Here is a 12,590-nt window from a genome sequence, read left to right on the forward strand (position 1 = left end):
AGATCATAGAATCATAGAATAGTTTGGGTTGGAAGGGACCTCTAAAGGTCATCTAGTCCAACCCCCCCACCGTGGGCAGGGGCATCTTCAACTTGATCAGGTTGCTCAGAGCCCCGTCCAACCTGACCTTGAATGTTTCCAGGGATGGGGCATCCACCACCCCTCCGGGCAACCTGGGCCAGTGCCTCACCACCCTCAGTGTAAAAAATTTCTTCCTTCTATCTAGTCTAAATCTACCCTCTTTCAGTTTAAAGCCATTCCCCCTTGTCCTGTCGCAACAGGCCCTGCTAAAAAGTCTGCTGCCATCTTTCTTATAAGCCCCCTTTAAGTACTGATAGGCTGCAAGAAGGCCTCCCCGAAGCCTTCTCTTCTCTAGGCTGAACAACCCCAACTCTCTCAGCCTTTCTTCATAGGAGAGGTGTTCCATCCCCCTGATCATTTTTGTGACCCTCTTCTGGACCCGCTCCAACAGGTCCGTGTCTTTCTTATGCTGAGGGCTCCAGAGCTGGACGCAGTACTCCAGGTGGGGTCTCACCAGAGCAGAGCAGAGGGGCAGAATTGCCTCCCTTGACCATGCAGTAAAGAGCATGATCTTTTTAACGGCCTTCCCAGTTCTGCATTTTGAGTAAAGTCTTTATTTAAAAAAGAAAAAAGTATTGTCTAATTTCATGTTTATTTGCTCTGTCATTGACTGTGTCCAGCCCTGGAGAGGTGGTAGCATTATCGTAATTGTTTTAAATTATTTACCTTTCCTGAAGGATCCTGTCTTACCTGCTGCAGTTTTCCATCTACCTTCTCCCCTTCATTGCCAGGTTCACCCTGATCTCTTCCCAGACCACAGGGCCTGGTTGGTCAAGGAGTCTGTATGCCAGAGCGCCTGCTTTGAAAACGCCCTGTCGTAAGCCGTACTTTATTTCCTCCTCTCCCACTGAACAAGTTTCCAGCTGGAGTGGCTGCACTGTAGCTGTGGTAGCTTAGCTGAACACCTCCCGGCGCTTTATTGGTGCTGCCTGTGATTGCCCAGCGGTGCGTGCCGTGGGCAGGGGCAGCCCTGCCGAGCACGGCGTGCCCCCATGCGGGGCTCCCGGCCGGGCAGCAGCCTCCAGGCATTCAGCCCAGTGGCAGTGTGCTCCGCGCCTCCTACCTCTGCGCCAGCAAGCTGGCAAATAACCTTCGAAGTTTCAAAAGTATCAGCAACGTGCTTTCTTGGTGCAGCATTTTATGTTCTTGTGGCTGCCAGGCTTGTTCAAACCGTCCTTGCAGAGCTCTGTTGGTCCTTACCGTGGCGGTTGGCAGTGATGCTGCATGCCCCGTTCTGTCAGGTGGTTTAAATACTGAGCATTTCTTCTACCACGTGCAGGGTAGGACCGTAAAATTGCATTTTGAAAGAGCAATGTGTGTGGCAAGGTTTTCAGTTTAAAAAATTTCAGCTAAATTTTAACATTTCTCTCCACTCATGAACTCAGCTCACAGAGGATGAAGGGGGGGAAATCATTAGAAGTTAGTAATTGTTTAAAACTAATAATCACCTGTTTTAATTTTTACTCCCACCATACTAATTCCGTATGTTTGATTATGCTAATCCACCATTTCACTTCAATTAAACCAGGAAAACCACTGGAGGCTTTGAAAAAATAACAATAATAATCAAAGTAGTGGTATCATCACAGTATCCCAATGGGTTGAAATAGCGGTGTGCTGGTTGGGCTTTGAAAGTTTTAAAGTAAATTCTGCATTTCAAGGCTGTCTTTGAAGCTGTTATTTCTTGGCTTCTATCTGCAGGTAGTGCCCATTCCCGATCCATGGGAACAGACACATATGGCAGCGTGTTGCATATTGTGAAATAAGTTACATGTGTGTGCTTGCCGTCATAAACCGATGATTTGGTAGGTGCCTGCTCATCAGAGCTCATTACGGCTTCGTGCAGTTACAGAGTGCCTGTAGCATTTTATTTTCTACACGCAAAATATATGTGCTCAGCACAGAAAAACTTTATAAACCATATAGAAAATAAAATCGGCTGTTGCAAGAGCACATGCTATGTGTAAGTTAACAAAATACATTCACCCGCGTCTCGGAAAGTACGTGGGCTGGCAGATCAGGGCTGGCTGAACAGGGGTTTCCCTGCCCTTCGCAGCTCTGCCGCTGCTGCAGGAGGGGAAGGTCTTTGGCTTCGGCACTGCTGGGCCCTGCGGGGCAGGAACTCTGCACAGCAGGGGGAATTGCAAAGGCTAAGATTATATATGGGTGTACGTCCAAGCACAGATAAATAACACGCCAAGGGCTATTTCGGTGAGGGTAGGGGTGGAAGAAGTACTACTCTGTGCTGGATGATGTTTTTACCTGCAGTGACCCAGACCCTTCAGCTCAAGCAGAGCCGGGTGCGGGGTGTGCTGGCTGCGCTGCCTGCAGACCCTCTGCCGCCACAGCCGCCGGCAGCGATCCCCCGCCTCGCCCAGGGCAGCGCCTCCAGCTCTGATGTTATGGCTAATTTAAGCCTGGATTTGAAAGTGCAGAGTTAAATCCCTGCACTGCTTGTACCTCTTATACTGAGTTCACTTGCTATATTTTGGTGAGCCTAATGATCATGGCAGCGTGCAAGGAGGAGGAAAGGTTTGTGAGGGGGATTTGGGAAACCCGTTTGTGAGGACCTTCACCACCTCACGGCCACGGACGCGCAGAGAGGCTGCCTGCACCCGAAGTACAGCCTGAGGTAAGCACGTGTGGCACCAAGTTTGGTATCTACTCCGACAACAAAAAAAGAGAGTTAGATTGCACAAAGGGGTCCATAAAGTTTGATTTATGGTAAACATGTAATAACATAAAGGTTAATAAAGTCCTCGTTCAGTAATGAGGAAGGCTGTTCCCCCACATAAAAAGGTTCCCAGGAGCGAGCCAGAGCAGCAGGACGGGCTCTGAGGGAAGACACCATGGCTCGGTGTGTGAACACCGGTGTGAGGGTTTAACTGCACCGCACCCAGCCGCTGCAGCCTGCCCAAAGCACAGACGGGATGGAGCTGATGCGGGTGCCCTGGCCCAGGACAGGGACCCATCCCCTCTCTCCTCCTCTGCTAGGAAAACTCACCCGTGCCGTGCAAGGACAGAACTAGCTCCTACCAGGGGCTCTGATGCTGCTGAAGGGCCACCTTGCCAAATTTGTCAGCAAAAGATGCAACATTTGCTCTCCTTTGAAAATTGCACACAAAACCTTTTAGCTGCCAAAGAGTTAAACTTCTCCGAAACCCAAATTGTGTGCGAAGTATCCAAACTTGGATATAAATCCTGTTTAAGTTTCAAAGCACGGCATTATTGGAGGTAGCAATAGTAACATCAAACAGCCTTGATAAGATCAACAAATTACTAAGTATAATTGTTTGTGCTGGAGTGTGTGCAAGGAGATAAATAGCTCATAAATTAAACGCCAGCGCCTGAGGGTGAGTCATTCATGGATTCAGAGCTGTCCTGACACTCGCAAGCAAAAAGTAATTTTTTCTTAGTTCAGTAATTATGCAATTCAAGATCTAAGATCAGCAATCAATGCTAGGTGTGCTTGCAAAGGTAGAAGAGTACTTCAGCTATTGAGTTTCCCATACATTGATTAACAAGAAAAGTCTGTTGCTTGTCCCTGTAGTGGGGAATATTCTGACTGAGGTACAATTCTTCAATATGACAATGAAGACTTGCATAAAAAAGGGATTAAAAATAGACTAAGGGTCAGTTTTTGCTGATATAAATTGGCAGCACTCTCTTGGCTTCAATAGAACAGTACTAGTTTATACCAGCAGAAAATCTGGCCCAAATTATTAAAGAAAATCAACAAACCCCCTGTGATAACCGCTGTTAGTCATCCAGGCTAGTGCCTGTTTCTGAGAGGCACCTGGCACCTCGCTGGCTGCGCTGCAGCTCGTATGCTCTCACGCGGGGTCATTAGAGCCCCTTCTTGACTTATTCATAAGACCCCGTGAGAATCTTGGTCTAATCAGGGTTTTCCTAAGGACAGAGAATAGTAATGTAATCTGTTATTGTAACAACATCATCTTGATCTGCTTTTATTTACTAATGTTTTGCCAGCCATTAAATATTTTTCTGCCAAGTTCAGATAGAGATCACACTGAGAAATATTTTTCTGGAAATGCAGCGTAAATCTCACAGCTGCTCAACAATAGTCACTGCTGGTATAAACTCCCAGACTTAGGAGACAACTTGATGTGTAACCTACAACCCTCCTGACCACTTGGATCTCAAATAGCCTTCACCCCATCCATCTGTGGAGTGTCGTGGTGGGGGAGGAGCGGTGGGAATCCTTCTGGGGAAGGACTGGAAGTCTGTGACAGTCTTCAGACTCTCTCGCACAGATACCTTGCATCCCTTGACACCGGGCTCCACCCTGATGAACCAAATGGTTGCAACCGTCTGGCTATGCAAACAGGTACACCATGAAGTAAGCAAGGATAAAGACTAATAAAATTAAAAATTATTTTTGAAGTCCCTCTTCACTTGCCATGTTAGGGTGAAAAAGCTTATATAAAGAGGTTTTTACTTCCTGACTGGCAGCCAAATCCTGATGTCTCCTTCGCTCATCGGGCTTCAGTCAAATTCCCCAGAGAGGCGGTGTCCAACTCGTGGTCCCCCAGCAGGTTACAGGGCTGGTGCGTTCAGGGCTGCCTATAGTTCAGGCTCGTGCCTGAGCAGCGTGGTGATGTGGCCTCGCTGCACAGAGATGTCCCGCACGCAGACCACAGGAGGGACTTTTCCCTGGAGGAAGAGTGTCCATATCTCCATTCCTGCCAACCACAGCTCCCATCCCTCCTCCTGTGGACTGGGAGCACGTAGGGAGCGAGACAGAGCTGTGAGGACACTTCTTACGTGGAAAGGTGCTGGAAGTCTGTGCAAGGCATAAATAGGGTTTTCAAGTTCCTACCAAGGGATGGCTGCTATTGAAGTCTGGCTGTTGACGTATTTATATTTTTCATAAATAACAGTGGGATCCTGCCCTTAATGTTTGTGGAGCCTTTCACAGCAAAGACTTTGACTGTCAGCTCTTCCCCGGGATGGGTTCCCTCATGCGTCAGGAGGACTAATGGTGCATCAGTTTTCATCCAAAGATATACAGGAGAGATGGAAACATAACTGATGTAAAATTACATGTATGGTGTATGAAGTATGTCTTCTCCACTGAGCGACGCCTTCTTCCTTGCTGCATCTCCATCCCTTCGCACGCAGCCTGGCTTTTGAAGGCTTGCCCGAGTTCTCTGCAATTCCTGCCAACCCAGTGGTACGGTCACCTGGCGCTCAGGGACTTGTCACCAGGTAGGGATGCTTCTCCTATCGCAGGCCGCCTTTTACGTGCTGTGTTGAAGGCAAACTCTTCGCCTTGGGGAGGTCCCGGTCTAAACCCAGCGTGTTGGTTTGAGACGCGCTTGTGGAAAGTGTTCGAGGTCAGCCCTGGCTGCACTGGCAGATGCCATTCTGGGAACAGAAGAGAAATGTTTAATTTATATTTACTCTTTAGGAGAAAAGCTGTAAGTGTGGTCTTTTATTCCAAAATAAAAACGTGTTAATGACTGGAGTGTCTAGCGCATTGGGGATGTCATTGTTTTCAATTACGTGCCATTCTGACGGGAGAGCACAGATTCTTAGGCTGAATGGAGACTTGTGCTGCAGCTATTTGTGCCTTTTAAAACAGTTTCTTTACTACTTTAAGAGAAAACTGTAAAATGGCAATAATGACATATTATTACAAGTAAATTACACTGTAAAATAGCATTAATATTGCAGTTGAAACCTAGAATTTGAAATAAGATGGAAATATTCATTTGCACACAGCTTTTGTTCTTATCAAAAGCGACTTGGATCAGGAATGAGTTTTACTTAGCGCCTGCACTCGCAGGCAAGCTAATGCTCAGTCACCTGGTTGCGGCACAGGCTGTCAAGCTCATCTGTCATGAGCCGCCACAGGAGCCTCAGGCAAAGCCCAGCACACCCTGAGGTGGCACAAAGCACCATGCATCCCAGAGGGAGCGGAGATGCTGAAAACGCAGCTCAGAAAGACCTCGTATGTGCAGCAATGCCTCGGGCTCGGTCCCTGGGGAGCGGGCTCGGCAGCCAGGGCTCCCACAGGAGCGGGGATGGCCTCCGTTTTGTCTCTGTGGCGGAGGTGGATCTGTACCGCAGCACGTGAAACCCACTCTTCTCCCATGTAATGAAGAAAGACTAATAGGAATTAGAAATTAATAAAACCAAAGTGGGTGCAGGATAGTAACCGTGGACCTTGTGCTTAGGAAGAGCACCGAATGATTTAATACTCCATTTCATGAAAATTGTCCCTTGAATTTGGCAGGCTTGTTCTTTAAAGGTCAACGTTTTTTGGTCTTATTTTTCCCCTCCTCCACTCATACATGGAAAATTGTCAAACCCTTGAAGGGTCACTTCTGTACAGAGAAATTTTACACTGGTAAGGTCTGCAAGAGAGCTCCTTCAGAGGGGTACGTAGAAGGTATGGGGTATCAAACCGCATTTAAAGCTCATTCTTTTCTGGGCTGTGTTGGCATTAAAGAGTAAGGAAGAAGAGAAACCATTTTCTCTTGATTTCAACGTAACCCCGTTAAGTAGATTGCTCTGATAGTAGACCTGCATTTCCAAAGGCCTTTGTTTGCCTCTTACATATCCTGCAGCAATGTTTGCTCACATCCATCACCTACCTTTCAAGTAGGACATGCTATTGTACATTTAATCAGGACCACCAGCAAGGCCCCATGAACTTTCTGTGGCAATGAGCCTTAAACCTCCCTTCTTTCCATGCTCAGTCCCCAAACAGAACGGACCTCCCCTTCCCCAGGCGAGGGTAGCCAGCTTGCCGGGTGATCTGCCCACCAAGGCATGGCAGAGGCCGTTTGATGGACACGGGATAAAAGGGGAAATCCCAGGAATCCAATCACCTTTTTGTCACAACTTTTATTCATTTGTATTCCCACCAGCACAAAAAAAGAGAGTAATAAACGTAGAATTGATCCCTCAGGCAAATTCCATTTGATGTTACACTTCTAGCACTTCTTCTCTCTGCCACATCGAGTAATACACGGGAGGCACAAAATCTCCGTATGTGGGAGTCACCAATGTCTCTATAATGCTTCTTTGCAGCAGTGAGATATCTCCTTTTTCTGTCTTTGCAGTAATTTTACTGTGGCACAAAGAAAATGAACTGCCAGTTGCTGAATCCCGTCTTGTGCTCCTCGTGACCCCACACGGAGGGGGTTTGGGCCACCGGTGGTGTCCATGGGAAACAGAGGATGGCAGGGCAGGCCACAAAGCACTGCTGTGATGCTGCTGCTGTCCTAGCTCTGAAAGGTAAGCCCCAAGCAAACTTCCCTTTCTGCAGGATAAGTAAGGCTGCAGGGAGGTCCGTGCTGCCGCTGCCAGACTGCTCCTGGTCCTGCGCACAGCTTGTTTACTCCTGCCCTGCTGATACACAGGGTGCGCTGGGAATAAACCAGTTATCCTTGTCAGAAACGCTCTTATTCGGTAATTGCCAGACTGTGAGAAAGTGCATTTGGAAAGGACAGAGAAGGAACTCGACCAGCAACCTCTCATAGCTGCGTCCCAGTCCCCAGCCCAGAGCCTGGGAGAGGAGCTGCAAGCACAGTTTTCAGTTCTTCTGTGAGGAATGACGTGAGATGTCGTATAAGACAGCCTCAGAGAATGGATGTTTATTTCCTAAGTGAGCTCCTGGCGTGGTTTGGAAGGGCATTGGCATTGCGGCCACTCTGAGATGGGTACGTTCCCTCTGAAATGAGTAGTTCTGTTTTCAAAGGCAATGGAGGTCTATTTGCATGACACTTGTATTTTAATACTATGGCAAATTGTATCTTAGAAGTATTCATGTATTATTTCCAGCAACCAGTAAAAATACGTATGTTATTTGTATTCCATTTGATGCCTTTACTTGGGAGGAAATATCTTTAAATAAAGGGGGCTTATAAAAAAGATGGCGCTAAACTTTTTAGCAGGGCCTGTTGCGACAGGACAAGGGGGAATGGCTTTAAACTGAAAGAGGGTAGATTTAGACTAGATAGAAGGAAGAAATTTTTTACACTGAGCGTGGTGAAACGCTGGCACAGGTTGCCCAGAGGGGTGGTGGATGCCCCATCCCTGGAAACCTTCAAGGTCAGGTTGGACGGGGCTCTGAGCAACCTGATCTAGTTGAAGATGCCCCTGCTCATTGCAGGGGGGTTGGACTAGATGACCTTTAGAGGTCCCTTCCAACCCAAACTATTCTGTGATTCTATGAAATGCATTAGAAATAAAGAGGTACTGTACCCCTGACAGTCAATGTGGGCACCCTCAAAATAACAGAGCTGATTTCTTTTGGGGGCCCAAAGACCAGCCCAGGAGCCCAAAGGCATTTGGTGCCTGAGCCTTGCTGGGGGCCTCGCTGAGGACCCCAGCGCTTGGCAAGCGTGTTGGTTCCCTTAAGTGTCCCCACCAAACACCCACACCTGAAAAATATCCGTCTCTTTTCTCGTTTCAATATGCGATCTACTGAGCAGAAATACCCGTCCATCACACTACTGGTTCCGTGTGTCCCCTTTGAATGTAGGAATCAGTTTGGGAATGTGGGGTGTAAGAAATAAGTGTCCTTCATTTGATGCTATTAAAAAAACCTCCCAAACCTCAACTGGTTCATCAGGTTTTGAAAATGTCTGATAAGAAAGACATTTAAAAGCGCTTTGACAAAGTTACCTCAGAATAACAGTGAGCAAATAAGCAAAAATAAGCATGAGAAGTCCCAAGATAGGAGGCAGAAAATGTTGTCTAGGTCTTCCACACTAACAGAAGAGATTCTGTGCTTCATATCTGAAATAACCAAAAAGGAAGGCAATGTCTCAGGCCGGTTCTGTTATGGTTTGCAGGCAAATGCAACTTTAATCATCATAATCCCACTGTATTCAGTGAAGCTATTCTGTGCTTAGACTCACATATGTGACTAAGTCTTTGCCTAGAGAAATACATTTTTATAAGCAAATTAAGGATATTCATGCTCTAAATCCTGGTTATCCTGGTTAAATTGGGGACCAAGGAAGCTTTTCTGGGTGAGAATCAGAGTAGACTTATGTACCTCGATTATCTAAATATTTTTAACAAATTTGATATTTACCAGTGCTCAAATGATGAGTGGGTATGTGGGAAATGCAGTGACTATTAAAACATTTGCAAGGTATTCTAGCATATTTAAAGATTTATGGACGTTGTTCGTTGGCTGGGTTTATGAGCCTGCAATACCGACTGTGCATTTGTGCTTTCACTTCTTCATAAATCCATAGAAACTTTTCAGAAAAGTTTTAACTACAACATGTCAATGAACTATAAAGGAAAGGTTTATTTTGTATATACCCTCTTTACCTGAGGTCCATGGTTAGACTCTGCATTAGAGCTTCTGGCTCTCATGTGCTCAGTTTGTGCTTTTGATCATGCCACTCTTTGCACAAAGCTGAGAGAATTTCTGCTTCATAAAGAGGAAAATACAGACACGTTTTGATGTCTATAGAAATGCATGTTTGCTCTTATTTTTGAGGCAGGGGAACTTAGGGTTTAACATCTCTACAGTTCTTCCTAGGTCTCTGTGCAATCAAAGTTTCCAAGGAGGACTTAATGGGGAATAGAAATCATTTGGTTGTGGTGGCGGTGGTGTACTTGATACATTTTTCTTTAAAGGTTGTACACTGATAAAAATAATAAGTAACCTAGTCTACTCATAACCGCTTCATCTTTAAGTTCATGCAAGTTTAGGGAGCTGTAAGTGACTAAAAGGATGAGTGGCTTAAGATTCACTGAGCGATACTGCAAACACAAGGACTGAAATACCAAAGGAGTAAAGGATATATAGACCTTTGCCCATTACATCAAGAAAAAGAAAAAGTTAGGAAGGGGGATGGGGGATTCCTGTGCTACATTTTTCAAGTCCTACTCCAAAAGGGGTAACCAGCCCATTAGTATAGGTGCCAGGAAGCTCGCTTTTGTGACATCTCGCCAAACACACCTACTTACGCTGGACCATAGAAAGATCAATCCTGTCTGAAAACCACCCATTACCTAAGACACCTAATTTGTATTAGAAGCTCACTAAAAGGCACTGCCTGGCCCCCAACCTTCACTTCCAATGATAAAGAGGATGTTTTACACCGTATGTGACACTTAATCAAAACCGATATTCTTTAACAAACCCTTAACCTCTAGCACACAGGAGTCGTATGAGGCCAAGGGACAAGACACAGATCCAGCTCAGGGTGGCATATCCTTTGATTAAGATGATACAGATTTCCCATTTTTATCAGGGTTACGGATTCTGGATATATCCCTTTTTGATTTGTCAGCATTAAATTTCAGTAGAGGTTCAAGCCAAAGAGAGACCAAGACTAGTTCTGTCTTCAACTGCGTATTAGGAGGTAATTTCTCTGAATCCTCTGCAGTAATGATCCTCAGATCTTCTGATCTTTCTGTAAGCAAGTTTTCCTGGGAACCTGGATTTAAACTATGGCACAAACCTTGCTTGCATCTGGGTCCTTTCTTAAGGAGGAGTATCTAAATACACTTATTCTGTGAGCCCTGAAATGGACCTTTTTTTTCCTTTCCTCAGGTCTTTTTCAAAGAGGCAAACCTTCAAGTGAGTTCTTTCACCCTCCCTTGGATTTCTGGGGCAGGAGGTTTTACTTAGGGAGTATACAGTACTTTAGACAAGGATTGCAAACTTCAGGGGGTTAGACAATTTTCACTGCCTGCAGTACATTGGAATCTCAGTACAGTTGACTTTACTCCTGGGTGATTTCTGCCCCCCCCTCCCCCTTTTTAGGTAACCCCTTGTTCTAGCATTTGTATGTGGCTGATTTGGGCATGGGTAAGTCTCAAATTCCCCGACACAGGGGAAAGTTTGGCTGTTTTCCCTCCTCTTAGTCAGATTTTTAAGTTGGAGGTTTAGATTTTGTTAGGAACATGGTTCTGCAGAAATTATTTCTAGTCATTTTTCCTTGAAAATAATGTGCTGCTTGGTAATTAGTGTGTAGAGAAGATCTTGGAAAGGGTTTTGGTTTTCCGTTGTATGTTTTTAAACACTGAAACAGCACATCTGTTCTGTGAGGCTCTGTGGCTGGCTGGAGAACAGCTGATATGGGCTCACTTCTGCCGAGTGCGTGATATACTCGTTCAGCACCCAGAAACGTTTCTTATTTAGACTGTTTTCATTTTTATGATCATTACTAATATATTTATAAGAAAAGCTCTTTTTGTGAGGAACTGCCTTTCTCCTACTTTTCCACAGGAGCGAGGAAGCCCCTCTTCCCTTGCAGAGAAGCCCAGATCATCCTTGAATTTCTCTAGAAAGAAAAGGAAGCACAAGATTTTGCATGACTTTGGGATGCCAAGAAAAAGAAACAAACAGGAAGCATTGGTTCTCAAACCTTTCAGGCCTCTTTTTTCCCTAACACCGTAAAGGAAGAAGGGGCAATGTATATAGGCTACTTTTAAGAGAGAACTTCAGTCTTAGAGAGAGACGTGATCATGTTAAATTATCTTTAAAGGCAACTTCTGTTTAGTAAATGCAAAGCTGACAAGCAAAAATCTGGAGGACTGGTTCTAGTTTATGGCATATCACATACATCAAAGGTCAGCCTTTTATTCTCCTGTATCTTGGTTTTTAAAACTTCATTAATAAACAGAAGCATAATCAAGGAGGGAGACTCACATCTCAGCTGCCGCTCCCAGTTCCTTACGCATCTTGACTTCTTAATCAGAAAATTAATTGGGCCTTGAAATCTTATTTTTTCTTAAATCTCTTCAGATTTAATCAGAGTGTTTTGCTGGAAGCAATCTTTCACTTAAGACTTTATAGCAATGTAGCTAGAGAAACCATGTCATTTCCTGCATCAAACACATCAAAGTTGTGTGTGTTGGGTTTTTTTAACTAAGTATGTCCTATGCTTCAATTTTGGTCTCTTTGCTCTAAGGAAAGAGTGTGTTTTATTTCTTATTTCTACTGGGGGGTGAATCTGCTTTACTGCAATGCGGTCTAAAATTAATAAATTCCCAGGGAAGGAGGAGCAGACCCCTCCTCCTGTGCAATGTGCTTGGATGGGAGCTGACAGCAGTGGCAGGGATGCTTTCAACAACCACCGCCTTCTCTGTTGCATGTGGTACGAAGGAGAGCCTCTTTGTATCGTCGTCTAATTAAAAGGCAGACTCTGCTGTGACCGAGTGCTGCCACTAATAGTTAACAACACTTCCCAAACGTGAGTGCTTTACGGGAGAAAGGAGTAGGTAGCTTGTGGGGAGCCTGAGGTGGGCCCAGTTTTACCTGAGATGGAGAGATGTACAATCGCGTAGTAAAGCTGAGTGGGCTTGAAGTCATGTCTCGCTGCTGTTCCTTGCAGGAGGACTGAGTCTGTCTTATCCCTAACTTGGGCATTTGGTTTACTGTTCATTATGTCCTGGCGAATACTTTTATTCTCTAATGAGATGGGAGGGTAGTTAATGCTTCCAGATTTAAAGCTTGCTGTTGCAGAGATTTGGCTCCAGAGTTCACAGGAGGAAGGTGCCTCTAG

This window comes from Aptenodytes patagonicus, chromosome 6 (genome assembly GCF_965638725.1).
Source record: "Aptenodytes patagonicus chromosome 6, bAptPat1.pri.cur, whole genome shotgun sequence".
Taxonomy (NCBI): Eukaryota; Metazoa; Chordata; class Aves; order Sphenisciformes; family Spheniscidae; genus Aptenodytes; species Aptenodytes patagonicus.